The following is a 7,081-nucleotide window of genomic DNA, read 5'->3' as shown; positions in this document are numbered from 1 at the left end:
ACTTCCTGTGATCCCATGGGCCACTTTTAGGATGAGAGAAAAGAAGGGGAATCATCCAAATTAATATTTTCCCACTTAACAGTTTAGATCAGAAGTTGTCTCAAGTTAGCTCCCCAATAGAGTGATTAAGGGAAAGGTACATTTAGTTACTTATTAGCTAACATGAATCTGGGCAGGAAAAAAAAGTAAGTTTGCTATAAAACCCTGGGCTAGTCTGTGGATTCTCATTGGTCCACTTTTCTTGAGAGACGTGATGCTGGGCTGATGTTGTGGCGTTCACTGTGACATTCGCTGCACCAACTAGCGGTGGGGTATCTGAAGCTGGCTCGTAACCCGAATTTTAGCTCACAACTCAAAGCAAAAAATCGGCCAAGAGACAGCTCGTATCTCGAAAAACTCATTAGTTGGGACACTCGTAAGTCAAGGCCCCACTGTAGTTTTGTTTAAATGAGATCATAACGGTGGGGCCCTGAGCTGATAGGATTGGTTTCCTTATAAGAAGAGACACTGTCCAGAAGGGATATTTTGTTACAACAGTTTAAGAAAACTAATACAATAACTAAAAGCAATCACTAATCTGATTCTGAAAGCCTTGGGAAAAAATATACTTCCTGTAGATTTTCTTGAGGGAACAGCAAAGGGAAGATAGCATAGCAGAACAAGGAAACAAAATTCTTTTCCGTGATTCTTCCCTCTTCTCAAAGTTCCACATCTCCCAGCAGCTCCCCAAATCTCTCTTCTCTGCTTTCTAAACTGCACTCAATACAGTCACAACTAGCCATGCACTGGAGTGTGGCAAGGCAGACTGAAAAACTGATTTTTAAATTTTTATTTTAATTAATTTAAAATTTACAAGCCAACGCAGTATAAAGCATTTTGCCATTGAACACAAATGTATTTTTGTAGTAGGGCTACATTTCACTTTAATTCAGTGGTTCTCAACCTTCCTAATGCCGCGACCCTTTAATACAGTTCCTCATGTTGTGGTCACCCCCAATTTCATTGTTACAAATTGAACATAATTAAAGCATAGTGATTAATCACAAAAACAATATGTAAGTATATCTATATGTATGTTCCGATGGTCTTAGGCGACTCCTGTGAAAGGGTCGTTTGACTCCCAAAGGGTTCGCGACCCACAGGTTAAAAACCGCTTAATTGCATCACTTAATATATCAATCAAGGCGTTGTAGTGTGCAGGCTGGGCACTTCCAGTTTTCTGGTGTTCCACACGAACCCACCACTGATCAGTGCCAATGGATTCAGTTCCACTGAATTTTTTTCTATATATTGCTAGAGTATTGTAAATTTCTTTGAACATTTTAAGTACAGTATGAGCTACCATCATATAAATTGTTCTTGATAATTAAACTGGAGTACTTATTATTTTAGTTATAATTAAATCAGTGTTTTAGTTAAACAAATACAAGTGGACAAACCTTTACATTTAAAATTAAGGCATGATATTGGTGCAGCATTGAGTGGAGACCAAGATACGAGTGCTATAAAGCCTCAGTCCATTTGGCTGCGATAACAGTGCCACAGACTGGGTGGCTTGAACAACTTCTTCCTCACAGTCTGGAGGCTGTGAAGTCCAAGATCAAGGCACTGGTAGATTTGGTGTCAGACAAGAGCCAACTTCCTGGTTCATGACAGCTGTGTTCTCACAGGTGGGGGCCAGGGAGCTCTCTGAGGTCACTTATAAGGGCACTAATCTCACTCATGAGGGCTCTACCCTCATGACCCAAGTACCTTCCAGAGGCCTGACCCCCCAATACCGTCACTTTGGGGACAAGGGTTCAGCATATGAATTTTGAGAGGACACAAACATTCTATAAGATACAACCAGACAGTTTTATCATATAAAACTAGAAGGAGGTGTATTGCAAATTTCACAAAGAATGGCAATTGCAATTTGCTACAGAATGTAAAAGGTGTTTGTCTTGTAAAAGCATTTTATGCCAATAATACTGAAATTCTGCTTACCAATCAAAACACAATTGACAGTCACCTGAAATCAGAATTAAATGTTAAGCAGAAATAAATTTAAAAGATCTTCAACAGAATTTGAACTCATAACTTTGCTTGATTCTTACACACACACGCACACACACACACACAAACCTCACCTCTAATTTTAGATGAAGAGATGGTAAAAAAAAAAATTTTTCAGTTATGGAAACTTTGTTAGATAATTAAGAGAAGCCTAAACATATTTTACAAAAGGGGAAAGATCATGAATTAAGTAAACAAAGAATTTCCCATAGAATACAATACTTTTTTAATAATATCAAATATCAGCTGATTCTAAATGTGCAAAATTGCAAGTACTTCTCTTTACCTTTATGTGAGCCATGAGTTATATGCAATATTAAAGATACAGCTCAATTAATACATTGGGCACATTTTATAGCAAAGGATGTACAAGTTTATGGAGAAATGTTTTCAGTTTGTGACTTGAACATTTAAATTCACAGTACAGAAAGTTTTGAATCTATTACATCTGTCTAAGAACCTCCCCCAGACAAAGATCAGTTTTTATCAGTTTTAACAGTGTCCCAGCTGTAGATCAAAAGTATGGACTCAGGGTAATCTAATTCAGAAGGCAGATGTTTCCCTGATTGCTTCATTCTGCTCATGATACTGACAGTGTTCAGCTGCATCTGAGCCCTGTGGACCTGGAAAAGTTGTTTTGCAAAGGACCACCCAGTTCTCACACTTTCTGAGATCAGACTCTCTTCCACCCTTCCCTCAATGACTAGACTCTCTTGTTTACCTGGCTGTATATTCCCAGGTCCCCTTCCTTCTCTTTGGAAGAAAATCCTCCTATATCATAAAAGGCCAATATGCAAATTGACCAAAAGGAGGAATGACTGGTCGCTATGACACGCACTGACCACCAGGGGCAGACTCTCAACATAGGAGCTGCGCTCCCACAGGGGGAGCACTGCTCAGCCAGAAGTCGGGCTCCAGGCTGGTGAGAACAGTGGTGGTGGCAGGAGTCTCTCCCACCTTTGCTGCAGCTCTAAGGACTCCTTGGGGGATATCCAACTGCTTGCTTAGATCCACTAGCTGGCAGTCAGACATCCTGGACTGCGAGAGGGCTCAGGCCAGGCTGGGGGATCTCTCCCCCAATGCACGAATGTTGTGCACTGGGCCTCTAGTAAATAAATAAATGGATTGGTTTATTTTCCTTCAAAGAAAAGGAAGGGGGCTTGTCCCCTACCCCCTGCATAGAATAAAATGTTCCAAAAATTTGATAAAAGATACAAAACTGTGTATAATCCATAGGGTAATACTCCATTGCATCTTCATCCAACAAAATTTTACATTTCTATTAACATTTGCATCCTATTAGACTTGTATAAGTTAACTTCTCTCTCTACAGAATTTCAAAATAGTCAGACAGTAAAAGGTACAGACCTCTTCAGAATCAGGTAACCCTGGAGACTTTCTCCAAATACTTAGCATTCCTTTGAAATGATACTCAGTAATCTTTTTGTCCATTACAAAATTTTTATAATTTTTCTTGGCAACATTGTGTACACCAAGACCTTGGTAAAGAATATAGCTTTCAACCGCCAACTGTCCATTTGTTATAAATGAGAGAATTGTTTACCTATCTATATCTGTAGTCTCCCTATGTTTATATGTATGCATATATGCATATACTTTACATCCATACACACACATATATATGTATATATATATACATACACAGTATATACACACAGCTATACATACACACATACACACATACATATATACACATACATACATAGGGTTACTAAGACAAGGTACAGCCCATTCATTTCTCGCAAAGACAGGTAGCCTAGATTTGAGCGTTGAAGCTTAACGGGCACAACACCCAGAGGGCTGTGTGTCCGGAATAGTGTTTCGGCTCCTGTGGAAATGTGTTTGCTAACTTGTGTCCTCAGCTCACACCTAGGGACACCAGGAGATGCAAACATACAAAACGGAAAGTATGTGAGTCGTAGGGATGTCTTGTGCTAAAACGCTGCCACTGCTCTCAGCCTGCCATCTCATCTTTGAAAGACTCTACGTGCAGATAGGAGACTCCCATCCGTTTCCAGGTGTGTTCCCACCACGGGGAAGGGCATGTTCGCCCGGGTCCCCTCTATCCTTTCTTGGAGTTTCTGAGAATCCGAATCTCTGAGGATGGGGCTCCAGCATCTGTATTTTTAAAGATTTCAGATTATTCCAATTTGCTTTAAAAAATGAACGACCCCCCCATTGAGGTTGCAACCCTTCTCCGAGGACAAAGCTTTCTTTTGAACTTGCTACCGTCGAGAAGAACACATGTCCCATAAAGTTAAGAAATGTAACTTGATTTGGGGGAGAGTTAGAAAATATTGGAGTCAAAGGGAATTTGTGGTCCAAAAGGGACAAGGGACTTTTCCAAAGTTACTCAGTGGCAGAGGCAAGACTAGAACCTGTGTGGTTGGTAAATTATCGAGATGGTGCCTTTGCTCCCTGGCGTTACTTCTGTGATTGTTATGTGACATGACACATGACACGTGGGAGGTTGTCCAGGTGGGCGTAATGCAATCCCATGAGCCTTATAAAAGCAGAGAGCTTTCTCCATCTAGTGGTGAAGTCAGAAAAAGTCAAAGCATGAGGTGGACTGTGCTGTTCAGTGCTCAGTTCTCTGTTGTTGAGATAGAGGGGGCAATGTGGAAGGATCACGTGACATTGTGGTATAATAAGAAGTATATGTCTAGTCTTCATGCCTGGATCTTGGCACAAAGCTTCTAAAACCCTTGTAATTTCCGAATTGACAGGAATGACAAGAGTGTCTTTTGTTAACCAAAATAAGCCCCTCTCAACCATGCCTCAAGTGATGCTATTGAGGTGACTCTTGGTGGGCTGCTAGACAGCATCTAGGGCAGTGGTTCTCAACCTTCCTAATGCCGCGACCCTCATGTTGTGGTGACCCCCAATTTCATTGTTACAAATTGAACATAATTAAAGCATAGTGATTAATCACAAAACAATATGTAATTATATATATTAATCACAAAAACTATGTAATTATATAGGCGACCCCTGTGAAAGGGTTGTTCGACCCCCGAAGGGGTCGTGACCTACAGGTTGAGAACCGCTGTATAGTTGGAGACTGAAATCTGTACCCAGGCCCCAGGCAGAGGGTAAAAGGAACCTTTGTGCTCCCTTTCCTGCCCTTTTAGTCTTCCCATTCCTTATCACTCCATTTCAGGCCTTCAGGCATCTCCGCCTCCTCAGATCCAGCAGAGGAAGCTGTTAACCCCTCCTGGCTGGCTGCCCCTGCTTCCGATCCAGATCCTGCTATTCTCAGCAGCGCTGTGGAGAAGGGCCAGTTCCGGCTGGCTGTGTCCAGTGGAGGAGGGATGGGGCAGGTGGGGGTGTTTCAGGACACTGCTGGGGCTTCCTGGGACAACTGGTCGCAGGCCCAGGTCAGAGAACACCTGCTGCCATCACTTCACTTGCTGCTTTCTCCTGTTACCAGGCGAGAGCCTAGCACTACCCCTTGTAACGTTAGACTGCAAGCCAGGCCTGTTCGAGGGCCTTAATGTGTAAGGTCTCACTTTATTCTCATTCCCATACTCAGTGCTTTATATCTGCAAAGCACCTTTACTGCATCTCGGATTGCATTTTCACTGGGTGGGTGGGCAAGTAAGGACTTTGACCTGACGTAGGGAGGGCTGAAACCTAGTTCACAGAAGCAGCCGGACTTTTCCAGGGGAGCTGCCGAAGGTCCTAATCTAGAGAAGCTGTTTTATTTCCACCTGTTGTTAGGCACCTTTTAGGATTTGCCTCCTTTTAAGGCCCAGGTAGGAAATAGCCATGCCTGCGATCCCGGCCCCATCCTGACATTCCTGTGCCCCTTTGTCTCTCACATACATCCTTCAGGCACACACATGAGCCTTGTGATCTCACTCTGGGAAGAAAGCATGCATTTACTTTGATAAGCTCTGTGCACCTCCTCCCATTAGTGTGTACCATGATATGCTCCCAAGGGACACTTCAAGGGAAGCCTCAGCCCAATACAGTCTTAATTCCTAGCTTTCTTGACTCTTTGCTACCTATTCTCCTTCAACACACACACACACACACACACACACACACACACACACACACACACACACATATATATATATATTTAATTGATTTGAGAGGGGAGGGTGAGGGAGAGAAAGAGAAACATTGAGAGAGAAACATCAAGCCTCTTGCAAGCCCTGTACTGGAGATCGAGCCCGCAACCTGGGTATGTGCTCTGCCGGGGAATTGAACCAGCAGCTTCTGGATACACAGGACATTGCTCAACCAACTAAGACACACTAGCTGGGGCACCACCTATTCTCCTTTAGGAAGCACAGGGCTGCCACACAGTAGGTGCTCTATGAAGAATGATGATGGTCTGTGTTTACGTATCAGCAATCTTTTGCTGCTTGACAAATTATCCCAAATCTAGAAGCGTGAAGCAACACATGTATTATCTCATGGTTTCTATGGGGGCAGGACTGGAGGCAAGATTGAACTTCGTGGTTCTGGTTTAGGGTCTCTCAGGAGATGGCTGTCAAGTTGTCACCCGGGCCTGTAGGCATCTAGGGGTGGTGGGCCTGCTTCCAAGCTCACTCCCAGGGCTGAGGTTCCTCTCTGGCTGTTGGCTGGATACCTCACCCCATGGGCCTCTCCACTGGCTTCCTGAAGGTCCTCCTGTCATGGCAGCTGGCTTCCACGAGAGCGATGACTTGAGAGAGAGGCCAAGACAGAAGCAGCAGTCTTTTCTTGTCCCATCTGAGACGTGACATCCATGACTTCTGCCACAGTGTGTAGGTCACACTGATGTCAGCTCCCGGACAGTGTGGGAGGGGTGCATAGCAGGGTGCGGGGTCACTGAGGGCCAGCTTACAGGCCAGCTCTCATAATCTGTCTATACAGATATTGTACATTTTTTTCAGAGAACTTACACACTATCTCATTTTTTAATAATGTTTTTCCATGGACTTATCTTGTTTTTCCAATAAAAAAAGCTTCTCAAGGGAAAAGAATGTCACATTTCCAGATCACTTGTCTCCCC

The sequence above is a fragment of the Myotis davidii genome, unplaced genomic scaffold (assembly GCF_000327345.1).
Source record: "Myotis davidii unplaced genomic scaffold, ASM32734v1 scaffold83, whole genome shotgun sequence".
In the NCBI taxonomy this organism is placed as follows: Eukaryota; Metazoa; Chordata; class Mammalia; order Chiroptera; family Vespertilionidae; genus Myotis; species Myotis davidii.
Note: the sequence above shows the minus strand (reverse complement) of the source record.